Genomic DNA, 13,560 nt, shown 5'->3' with positions numbered 1-13,560 from the left:
TTGTGATGCAATGAAGGAGGTATTTATGGAAGGTCTTTGTATTTAAGGAAAGGTTTTCCAGGGTCTATAACACATTGGACCTACAATTTATGATATCTCCTTTTCTCTTTTTCAGCATCCTGATTAAAGAATAACCTGAGGTTATGTAAGTTATTATAAGTAAAATGAGAAAGGGGCCTTGAGTCCTCTTGCCCAGTTTTTAATTTCTAGTTTGAAAACTGGGGAAAGTATGGTTGAAAAGACTATGAGAATAGCAAGATCTTTGGAGTTCACTGGGTCCTGGCTTTATCTTGACTAATGTGGAAGAGAAGGAAGGATGTGTTCTCATTAGGAGTCTGGATTATTTCCCTCTGTCTGTTGGAATCAATATTCAACATTTTATTGGTGATCTTTTAAAGCATCTTCTATTAAACACATGAGGACATATAGACATCCACTCACTGGACTTCTAGTTTGTCAAGTCCTCATCAAGTCTGTTTTGGAGTGCATCTTCCTCTGAATGCCGTTCTCACAACCTCCACTCAAGTTTGGTCTTTTCAGTCCATGGTTGAGACAAAGACATACTATAGGCCTTTCCATATGGATATATCCTGCCTAGTGAATTCAATGGAAATGGTGAGAGCCTGTAATTCTTTTGTAAAGAATTATAAGAGGTTCATTTACTTGTTTTCATACAATAAATTTTACTAAGTTAGTTCTTTGAAAATTTTGTACAATATATTTTGATACCATTCCACCTTCCCCCTGATCTTACCCACAGATTCACCACCAACTTCCCTACTCACCCAATTTTGTGATCTCTTTTTATTTTAAACCTCAGGGAGTTCAATTTGCACTGCCCATCTATACTTGGCTATGTGGCTATTCTCTGGAACATAACTGGCTAACCACTAACCACACCCTTAAAGAAAACTGACTCTCTTTCTCCCAGCAACTATCAATTGCTAATTGCTTCTCATCTAGGGTTGGAACTTTGTACCCAACTCCCTTTTCCATGTGTTTATTTATGCTATAACAAGTTCTATGATTTTTTGTGTGCAGTTTTGTCTAGAAAACTTTGTAGTCATCTGTCATCTTTGGATCTAACAATTTTTCTGTTCCTTCTTTCACAATGATCCTTGAAGGATATGGTTATAGATGTCCTATTTAGGGATGAGAATTCTGGAGTATCATATTCTTTTCACCATAACCAGTTATAGGTCTCTTATCACTATCTACAGCAAAAGACCAAGGATACCATCAGTGGAATGAAGAAACAGTCTAAAGAATGGGAAGAAACATTTACCAGCAATCCATCTGACAGTGTTGTAAGAGACTCTTTGTTTGTCCTGGCTGCCTGGCTAGGTTAGCCCCTGAAACAGTCACACAGTAACTTTATTAATTAAATCACTGCTTTGCCCATTATCTCAAACTTCTTATTGGCAAACTCTTACATCTTAGTTTAACCCATTTCTAGTAATTTGTATATCATCACATGGCAGTGGCTTACTAGCAAAGATTTGGCATGTCTGACCCTGGAGGCTCCATGGCATCTCTCTGACTTTTTCCTTCTCCCAGTACTCAGTTCTGTCTTCCCTGCCTACCTAAGTTCTTCCCTATCAACAGGCCAAGGCAGTTTCTTTATTTACTAACCAATAAAAGCAACACAAAAACAGAAAGTACCTCCTACACCATGATAGAGGGTGAGAATTACCATATTTCTTTAGAATGCATCCTAATAATGAGTCTGAGAAAAGAGATAAGAACTATCTTGAAGAGATATGGAGATCAGTGACCATAAATTCTAACAGTAAATCTCCTCATAACAAAGGGATTCTAGGACATCTACTTCATGCTTAATATTAAATTTCCAGGATAAAATCTTCAATCTTAGTGAAATTTCTTTTTTCTGACAAATATCCACAAGGTAGAGCTGGTGCGACTTATGAATGTTATGACCTATCTTTCTTAAAGGTCCTCAAATCCTCTAGTCACACTGTTGTAGATGTATAGTTCAGAAGTGGCAAGGAAAAGACTCACCAAGACAATGTTGACAGGAAGTACTCAAGTGGATGAAGTCACTCTCGGGTGGGGCAGTCACATAAGAAGCTTTAGGATTTAGTATTTTCTAGTGTTCTCAGATTCAGCTAGGATTAACTACTGACACCCACAGTACTGTACACTAGGAATGGGAAATGGAACAAAATGCAGAATCCTATTCTTTCTTCCTTATAGTCTAAGTGGCTGTACCACTGAGTCCTGGGCCTCCATATCCCACTAAAGAGTTGCTGTTTGGAGAATCATCTGACACCAGTAGAGGAGAATCTTGCTATGAGAATCTTGTTAAAACACAGGACAGTTTCTCACCTTGAGGACTGGGAGACTTGTCAGTGAGAATAGAAAGACTTCCAGATAGATTGGCAAAAGGTGGTGACTGGAAATTGCCAGTTGTTTCAAAATCTCTCAAAAGTCCCCCAAAGATCTCAAGATATAGATAGGAAGTACCTAGAGGTGCTCCAACTCTTAGGATGCTGGTAAATGTGAACCAGAATGTGGACATCTCCTGGTCTTGGGAATCTCTGTTGTCTCCAATATACAATAGCTCACTGAAGGTTTGAGGCTAAAATAGATAGAGAAGAAATGGTGAAACTCCCCTGGTCCCATGGACAGGACATCAAAATCTCTCTCTCTCTCTCTCTCTCTCTCTCTCTCCTATCATCTATCTATCTCTATCTATCTATCTATCTATCTATCTATCTATCTATCTATCTTCTATCATCTATCTATCTATCTATCTATCTATCTATCTATCTATCTATCTATCTATCTATCTATCTATCTATCTATCTATGTCAAGAGCAGTGAAAAAACTCCATCCAACTCATATAGAAAACGAAAAGGTAAATTCACTGAGCAAAGTTCAAGAGGGGCAGTGAGTAAGGCCGAAATTCTTTAATAAGGCCCATCATTTTTAATTTTCATCATCTATTTGTTTCTCTGAATATTATTATTACAATGAACACTTTTCTTACTCAAAATTGTAATGCTTTATAAGAACAATTAACTGGCTTTTGAGATAACTGTATGAAATTTCACCAATATTATGCAATTTCCTTCTAATTTCCTGCTAAATTTCTAGTAAGATTTAATAAACTAATCTAGCAGGCTCAAAGTATTTCAAATGTCTCAAATTTTATTGACTTTAAAATTTAAATAGCGTTCACTGAAATTAACAACTCAACTGTCTTCGGAGCATGCATAGCATCAGAAGCAAATTACTGAAGATGTGGTATGAAAATAATTTCTTGTGACCTATCTCCCATAATCAACATTTGCGCCTATCTTTAGTAAGACAGAATGATCCATCAATATCTAGAAATAATACCTCCACTGTTTTTTTGATAAATTATAGAGCATTCCTTTATCTAGCTAAACATGCCTGAAATGTTTTTTGGCTGACCATATTCTCTTTACCTTGCTGTTCTAATATATCAAAATTCAAAATTTAAATCTGTTATTTTTAGAAGAATTTATATATTTGAAACTGTATTAATCCAGTTTAATTAGTAAATATTCAAGCTCAAGTTTCTATTGCAAAACCACATTTCTAGAATATAACACATAAGAAAGATGGGTCTATATGTATAGCACTTATTCTCTCCAAAATGAATTACCGAACTCCCAAGGAAGGAATTAGGCCAATACTGAATCTTATGTCTTGAAGCACACACAAAATGCCAAACTTGATGAACCCTTAGGTGATAGAAAAATGTTCTATTATATTGTCATTTGTTTTTTATGATTTTTGTTTCAAATACAAAAGAAAGCATCAAGCAAGTAAAATTTTTCTATCAAGTGTTAACAGATATCATAAATCAGTGAAAATAGAACTTACCAAATAGTAAGATACTAATAAAGTAAAAACTTTATTATGAAAATTTGCTAAACATTTCCATTAAAATAAAAGCACTAGCTAATGCTACCTTTAAAATCTCCAAATAATGTACACCACATGATTTAATTTTTCAATACTTTGTATAAATCTTTACTAAAAGCATAAAACTAAAAATGTTAATTCTACCAACACTGTTCATAAAATGGAACTTAGCAGTAACTATATATATATATATATATATACATATATACATATATATATATATATATGTAATTTAGTTCCTTTGGAAAAATAAATAAGTTGAATTTTTTGACCAGAATCAAAGCACAAAACTAGAATGTAAATGGTAGCTGCAACATTTTGCTGTTGCTTCTTGTATTGCTTTATATATTACCAGTCATAATAATAATGAAAACCTCTTGAGTTACTTCTCCAACATCATCATTATCAGGTTCTTCTTTCATTGCCTAAGTTTCCTCATCACTCCATTTTTATCCAACTCTCTGTCATCACATCAGAAATTCCTTAAGCTTATTTTACCTGAATCATCATCACCTGGTATTTTAAATTCTTTCAGTAGCTCTTCATGTAGATCTCATGATAACAAGTCTATCACAACTTCATTAAAATCTTCAAAGGTGATTTCGCCGGTAGTTCTCTTTTACATCAGCTAGTTTTTAAACATTAAAACCTAAGTCTTTCTTTGCCTCCTTTTATTATCATAGTCTCTTGCTTCGTCTTTGTCTGCATCAATAGCTCAAAAGCATCTTTCATCTCTTGTTTCTGTTCTTCTGAGAGCTCTCCTTTATTTCTTTTTTACATTTGTTTTGCCTACTGCAAGCTCACTACACAGAGCTAAACTCATTTTCTCTTCTAACAGTTATGATCTTAAGGATTTCAGGAGGAACTGGTTAACAAATGATAACCTTGGCAGCAGAATTTTGTCTTATATTGACTTCCAATTCCATGCAAATGAGGTAGCTTCAGGTTGGACAGTGTTTAACTCTGGAGAGTACTGGATTTACAGAGCGACAGCTCTGGGGAAGGAGAAAATGGCAAAATTTTTGTTCATGTTCAATTATGCCATTCCAATTGGGGCTTTTCAACATACATGTTTCTTCCAAATAATATAATAATATCTAAATATTATACATATAATCAAAGCTCAATAAATGGTATATATAACAAATTTCATTTTTGTAACTCTGAAAGGCCATCCATTTCATATAGGGATTATGAAGAATGAAGCAAAATGCTAAAAATAAGAGAGTAAAAGATGACAATGACATACAGGCACTACAAATAAAAATAGGAGGAAGTGAGTGAATTTGTTAAGGGTAATATTTTTCCAAGATTGCTGACACCTTTGAGAAAATAATGTGCAAATGTAATAATTGAAATGAAATAATATAGCCACATAACAACAGACCTGAGGAATTGAAACACAATTTGTTTCTTCTTTTCATGTATATTTATGTGTGATGTGTATGCATACGTGTGTATACATGTTCACAGATGCATAGACAGATATGTGTATATGAATGTTATAGCCCCTAGTTGATAAAATCACCAGACTCTTCCTTCATTACTCTTCCACCTTCTTCAGTGATGCAGGATCTCTCACTGATTCAACTAGTATTCTAGATATCTTGCTCCTGGGATCAACTAAGTTTGCCTTTGAAACCTGTAATTACAGGCAAACTTAGTTGATCCCAGGAGCAAGATATTGGTGGTTGAGATCTGAATTTTGTACCTACTGTTGGTGTAGCAAGGATATAGCTACTGAGCCACCTCTACAGGTCATAAGCACAATTTTAATATCAATTTGGAAATAAAATGGAAACAAGAATTTTGAGCATAAATCTATTGCTTAGTAACAGAAATCTTGCAGTAGAAAAACCAGGATACAGTCACAGGGAAAATAACTTTGAAATTTTAGGAATATGGCAATCCCAAGTCTTAATTATCAAAATCCACTGTCTGACATGGTTTTTTTCCTGTAAAAAGATGACATATTATACACATACATAAACACACATACATACAAACACACCTGTGTGTATCTTACACACACAGACACACACACATGCATGCACACGCACATACACACAGAGTTCTAAATGTTCCAAAAATACATGATTTTGATCATATAAAGTTGTTTGTTATTCATAAGACTAGCATATATTACATGTTATATTCCCAAGTAGCATAACTGTTTCGTCTTGACTTTATATGACTATGGAAATCCTGAAGTCATGATGAACTATGGGAGGCCTTGCCCCCATCATTATTGCAACAAAATGAACACAACAAAAAAAGTAGATAGCTAGAACAACAGTAATTTAATGAAAGAGGGCCATAAAAACTACCCTCTGAGACTCAGGCCATCACTTGCTTCTGACCAGGGAGATGTAGTCTTTCTCTATAGCATATAAGAGGTTAAAAAGTGATTCCAGCTAGGACTTTTCTTTGAAAAGCATCCAGTGGGGGAATCTGTGCACAGATCTTTAACCCCAATAAACTTACTGATTCTAAGATGAACTTGAGAAACGTTCATTAGTCTGTTGACATCTTCCTTATTTGAGGGAGAAAGAATTTTTATTCACAGTTCCTAACACATGACATGATAAAATATAGTGTTTAAAGTCAAGAAATTAATTCCCTATCACAATGCTAATAAACTTTTAAAATGTACTTTTGTAAAATTTTACAAAAGAAAATAATAAATATATTCATCTAATTTATACAAACTCTAACACAATTTTTGTTGTCAATAGCTACATCTACATGTAGGAAAATGCTAACAACATATATAATAAACAAATCAATTTCAACTAACTGATAGGAGGTTGGAAGTGGCTCCACTGTGAGTCAGAAGTTGAGCCTTGGTTTCATTCATAAAAATTCATTCATTTTTTTCCTTCTATTTTATTTATTTATTGCAGGATCAGAAAAAAGATTTTATTAAAGACAGCAGGTAAATTTATAGAGAGACACATTGTAGTGACAGATGCATTTTGGATATTATGTTAATAAATTGTTAATGTTTATTGCATTTTAAGTTATCAGGATTTTCATTTTTTTGCTATTTTATTTTTCCACTTTTTTTTCCTTTTCTTGAAGTAGTATTTCTCATACAATGCATCCTGATTACAGTTAACCCTCACTCTACTCCACCCATTTCCTCCCTACCTGTTCCTTTCCGTCTCTCAGAAAAATCAGCATCTATTTTATTTTGGAGTAAGAAGGTGTGTCATTATCTATATACTTTGAATATCTTGTATTTAAATGTTAAAATATAAACACTATAAAATTATCTATAAATAGCAATAACTTTGACTCACAATGTCTTAGGTTTTTAAAATTACATTTATTTGTGTGTATTATATATATATATATAAATACTATGTATGAAAAGACATAATTTCAAGATATTTATGTAAGTACAAATACACATTTTACTATATTTCTGTACACATAATGAGTCTTTTTTTTGATTCGTGATAATCCATCACATATTAATCAGTGAGATTTTCTAAACTCTTTCTACATTAATGAATACTGAATCCCATTACATCTCTCTGGCATGCTAATCACGTGAGTGGCACAATGTCGTTTCTAGAATTAAAGCATTGGTCTTCACGTGCCTCGTACTGCTTCCCTACATGTGTTGTATTTGCTCTGTGCCTTTTCTTACTTGTGGGCATTAGGCACACACATCACAATTAGACTTGGGAATTAATTAATCTACATAAGCTGACTACCTAGAAGATTGGCAATGAGTTACACGTTGGCTATTGATAGGTTAGAGAATTTTTTTTCCTTTCAGTACTTTATGATGAAGAGACAATATGATGACTTTTTAAGAAATACAATATACATATTAGTATAGACACTAAGGATAAGGTAATATCACAAATAGGCAAGATTTCTCTTTTCTTATATGATCTAAATCATGTAAAACTAAGGTATTTTATACTAGTGAACCATTGCATCCTCAAAATAATTTTCCCTTTTGATGAAATAAGGATTTCAATATTAATATATTTGGGAACTTAGAAAAATATTTCCTTATTTTATGTGTATATGTGTGTATGTAGATGAGTGTATTTTGTACACTGCATGTGTTCAGTACTCAAAGACAACAGGAGTTGTTGGAGCCTCTGGAACAAGGTTACAGAAAGCTGTGCATTTTTATGTGGGTGCTGGGAATGGAACCATGTCTTCTGGAACAGCAGCAAGTGCTCTTAACTATTGAGTTATTATTCTACCCTGGGATTTGTGAATATAGAGATCCAAAAGTATTTATAGCTGCTTATAAAATTCCTCTGTTTATTAGCATTCTTTTTCATATTACTCTGCATTGGTGAAATAATTTGAGAGCTTCTTAATATATTGAAAATTCTTCAACACTCAGAATAGAAATTAATTTTCATAAACCTTATATTAAAACCATTTTATGAGATATCTCTTTTCTGTTTAGTTTTTGAAAAACTCATTCTGTTTCTAGAATTATTATACACCCACTCTTATTATTAGTTAATAAATCATTCCACCTGCTACTTAATATCTTAAAGTTAAAAGTTTCTTCATAATGATTTATTGCATTTTGATTTTGAAACCAATATTTTATATTATATTTTTATATTATATTTTTAAATGACTTTTCTGTCAGTGTTAATAGATCCTCTATTTACAGCCAAGTTTTCACATTTTGTATTCCTTTCTGGTGAATTATCTTACCTAAGTTTGCCTGCTTTATTCATGTTATTCAATAAAATCAGATGATTATGATAACAATTATTTTTTCAAGAATTGAATAAATAAATTTCATGCTAACTAGATTTTATTACAATTAATAATTATTTAATTTCTCATTTATTTTGTGTGATTCTTGGCTTTATTTTCTGTTTAATTCTAAAAAGACAATTATAAGCATTGCATTAAAAATCCCTTCAGTTTTAAGAAATGTTATCCTTATTAACAATTATCAAAAATTCTTTTGAATTTGTACTCTACAGTTTTGTTTAGTAATTTGATCCATAGAGATTTATAAACCTTCAACTTGTTCAAATTACTTATTCAGTTATGATTTATTCAAAAATTCTCACAAATTCTGAGCAAATTTATTCCCCAGAGTAAAAATCATACTCTCTCTACTTATAGCAGCTTAGGTAGATGTCTACTAAGTGAAAAAAAAAATCAATGACAGAAGTTTTCAATCCAGGATTTTATGGCTTGGGATTTCCTCAGTGACTAAGACATTTTCAATGTTAATTTTTCCAAGTATGTACATAAAGCAAGAAAATGTATTATTTGCAATAATTTATTGGAGGCAAGTACATTTTCATAATATATTCTATATATGTGCATTTGAGATATAAAAATCGGGAAGTCCTCGGAATATTTTGCACATTTCCCACCAGTCACTTCTGTCTAATTGTCTAACATTGATCGGTGTCTGTGTATTTTTGCATGTATTCTCAAGGTTTCATATCATGTAGTAAAAGGCTTAATACAATTGTATGTGGGTCAATAATTTCATAGGATATGAAATCGTCTTTCTTAGGGCAGCCAATTTTGCTTGATTTTAAGTGATCTTTTGTTGCACAAATTTTTATTCAAGTGTTTAATAAGCTTATTATGAATTTTATGTTGTATAAACACAACATATGTGTGCATGTGCTAAATATACAATTCACATAAATATATATTGAATAATATAAGAACTTTTAAGTTAATTGTATATTCTTTCTCATAAATTATTCTTTGTCTCATGTTATTTTCCTACACTACTTATTTTATATTAGCATTCCTATGTGTATAATTTATTATTATGCATATACATTTTTATTCTGAAGTCATTTCTCTGTGTTAGTGATTCTTGCTATTCACAATATTTTTACATTAACTACAAATTTTTAATTTTGCACATTTTTCTAATGACTTGTAAGTGAGAATGCTTTTCTATTACTATGAGGACTACAAAGAATAAGATCTCTCTGAGTAAACTAAAACTTTGTAAAGCTTCAATTTTTCTCAATAGTGTAAAACTGCAAATCTATTGAAATAATTCATGATCTTACTGCCACTTTATAATTTGTGCTAGGAACCATGATTATTTCTATCCCCTATGTTTTCTACACATCATTGTTTAGTGTAAAAATAACAGTAATCCTTTGGAGAAAAATCTTGACTCTATTATTTTCATTAATTTCTTTCAATATTACATCTATCCTATAAATTTTTGTTCATATTTTATTTTTAAAAGTATCGATGTGATTGTTAGATTTAAATGTCAGTACCAAGAGTCACCTGAGAAAGAGACTTTCAGTGTGGGTTGGTCTGTGGACAGGTATATGGAGGAAGTATTCATTAAGTTAAATTTTGTCAGCGATAGATCCAGCCCACTGTGAGTGGCACTGTTCCCTAAGCACAGAGTCCTGAACTGTACATGAATAGAGAAATCAAGCTGAGCATAGGGCAGAAAGCAAGTGAGCATCCACAAATTTGTTTCTCTTTGCTCATGACTGTGAATGTATTGTGACTACCTGTGTAGTTTCTGCCCTGATTCCTTGCACAAATGATGAAGTGTTAATTAGAACAGTGAGTAGGTTAAAAAAAAAAAAGCAGAAAACACTTCCTCCAGTGTTGTTTTTTGTCTGCATATTTTTATCATTTATATGACATATTTTATCATATAAGCAGAAATGAAACTTGGGTAATCAACATCTTGATTACAAGAGTTATTATGAACTTACTTTCTATGAAAGACAATATTAACTATGATGTGGCTAACCATAGAAATTGTAATTTGATTGAGCAGAAATTTATGTTTATACTCATAAACAAATACTGTTCATGTCTTTCTATACTGACAGTTTGAGAAGTAAAGATAAATCAAATACATAATTTCAAAACTGTATATAATCTCTATTCTATCACACCACACAGAAACTTCTTATTTCATTTTGGAAATTTAAAATCCTTTTCATTAATTCAGTATTAATTTTAGCATTAGCTAGTATATGAAATGATTTATTTAATGTTCATTTTTTAAGTTTTGAGGATTTCACTTATGAGTACTATATTATTTCATTCTCACTACATCCCTACCCCTCTATCACTCCCTGTTCCTCCACCTCCCTCTAAAATTTACAACCTTTTTATATCACATGTATGTGTATGCATGTATGCATATACGTGTTTAGGCCTTACAACTTTGAATGAGATAATGCCTCATAGAGTTTTTAACTTGAAGAAACTAATATTTTTAAAGATTTTTCTATTTTTGTTTTATGTGCATGCAGTGCTTTATCTGTATGTACATCTGTGAACCGTGTGTGTTCCTGGTCCATTGATGCCAGAAGAGGCATCCATGAAAACCTGGAGTTACAGTTGTTAGATTCTGGGTATAAACTTGGGTCCTCTGCAAGAGTAGCAAATTCTCTTAACTACTAAATCATCTCTCCAGCTCCTTTGTTGAGAATTTCACAGGAGAATAACTAATGAATATATGTTTCCCACATAATTCATTTAGTATAGATTAATCAACAATATTACCCTTCCTACAGTCCCTAATATTAATTTCAGAAGCATTCGAAAATGGAGCATAAATTAAAATAATGACTAAATGATTTTCATAGTATTAGACATTTATGGTTTTTAGGGTTTATTAATAATTTGAAAAATCAATTATTCTTTCTTAATATAATTGTATGTATGCCAATATTAACAACTTTGTTAATGCTAGAATTGAAAACTCTAGGCAAAATACTGTAATGCATATGTCTTCTTTGACTTCCAATATGCAACTTTAGTTTATATTCTCATCTGTCCTTAATAATTCTTAGTTCACTGGAGATGATCATTAAACTCTGCTATTATACAAGTTGCAACAGATGGTATCTTTCAGAAGTAATTTCATTCTTGAGGTTAAACTTCCTTTATCAAAATTATCTATCAGTCATCTGCAACTTCTTTTATAAATATATCTTCTAGGCCATACTTACTATGTTTTGCGATACTTTCAATTTGTTATCTATTTTATTGAGACATGGTTTCTCTGAGCAACAGTCCTGGAGCTTCCTGGAACTCACTTTGTATACCAGGCCTCTAACTTACAAAGAACCACCGGCCTCTGAGACAGGCAGTGGTAGCATATGTCTTTAATTTATCTTATTTGTTTTTGTATTGCACAAATTTAGGGTAAGCCTATTTTTCTTTTTTACTTTATTGTTGACATTAAAAGACGTAGTAAGTTAGTTTTTCATGTTTGATAGCAGTAATATCATAACACACATATATTTTTTGTTTCATTTTTGTAATAGAAAGTGATGACACAATTGCCAGAAATGAGTCTCTTACCAAATATTATATTTCTATCAGTGCTGATGTTCTCTGGGTTTTCCCATGCTGTGTCATGGACCAAGACCACAGTTAAAACCATTTCTGTATAGCATCTGGAACTTACATAGGTATTGTTAAGACATAAAGTGTTTCATCCCCACCTAGTATCACACCAGCCATGTTTAGCACTGCCTGAGATTATCATGTGTATGCTCACAGATTCTAAACCCAGCTCAGCAAATCTAAGCTCTATTGAGGTCTGGCCTGCATACTCAGCCTGCTCTCTTTAGCCACAGTCATCAGTGTTATTAGTGGATAGGTTCATAGTATTTTTTTCTGGTCACAGTTGCTGGGGATGGAGAAATGCCTGTGGTGTGTGAAGCTTTATGAAGGAACACTCAAACAACTGGGTCTGAATGGGTCCTTTCTCTAGCTGACAGAATAATGACTGAAAGGCGCAAGGTGTGCAATGTCGTCCTTTGACTTTCTTCCTGTAGTGAGGCAGGTCACTTGGATATGTGAGGACTTGAGGCTTAAACGTTGCAACGGAGTAGAGTATGCAAGTTCCAAAAGATTCAGTAAGTGCCATGAATTTTGCTTTCTGCACACTGCAAAGAATAAACTATTACAATACATAAGAAATCAAAAATCAAGGCACCAAGAAACATTTCAGAAATTATTGAATAATTACACAGGAATAAATAATTAACTAAAAGATAGAAAACTAAATGGTCATTGGTACATTTGCTGTGATTCTGGGCATATGAAAAGGTGCAGCTTTGGAAGTATTCTCTTTGATGACTCAATCAGTGTGCATTTTGAAACGGAGGAGAGGGAACCTGAAATGACCCTATCCTATAGGCATACTGATGAATATCTTGCATATCACCATAGAACCTTCATCTGGCGATGGATGGAGATAGAGACAGAGACCCAAATTGGAGCACCAGACTGAGCTCCCAAGGTCCAAATGAGGAGCAGAAGGAGGGAGAACATGAGCAAGGAAGTCAGGACCGTGAGGGGAGCACCCACCCACTGTGACAGTGGAACTGATCTATTGGGAGCTCACCAAGGCCAGCTGGACTGGGACTGAATAAGCATGGGATAAACCCGGACTCTCTGAACATGGCAGACAATGAGGGCTGATGTGAAGCAAAGGGCAATGGCACTGGGTTTTGATCCTACTGCAAGAACTGGCTTTGTAGGAGCCTAGCCTGTTTGGATGCTCACCTTCCTAGACATGGACGGAGTGGGGAGGACCTTGGACTTCCCACAGGGCAGGGAGTCTGGACTGCTTTTCAGACTGGAGAGGGAGGGGTAATGGAGTGGGGGGGGGG

General features: G+C 33.2%; 1 pseudogene; it reads right to left on the bottom strand.

The window, feature by feature from the left end:
- Positions 1-4,257: 4,257 nt before the first annotated feature.
- On the bottom strand, positions 4,258-4,739 carry LOC126515357 (centrin-3-like; annotated as a pseudogene).
- Between the last annotated feature and the right edge of the window lie 8,821 nt (positions 4,740-13,560).

Source organism: Alexandromys fortis, unplaced genomic scaffold (assembly GCF_014885135.2).
Source record: "Alexandromys fortis isolate MF-2015 unplaced genomic scaffold, M_Fortis_MF-2015_v1.1 scaffold_138, whole genome shotgun sequence".
In the NCBI taxonomy this organism is placed as follows: Eukaryota; Metazoa; Chordata; class Mammalia; order Rodentia; family Cricetidae; genus Alexandromys; species Alexandromys fortis.
The sequence above is the reverse complement of the archived record's forward strand: the minus strand, read 5'-3'. Positions and strand labels throughout refer to the sequence as shown.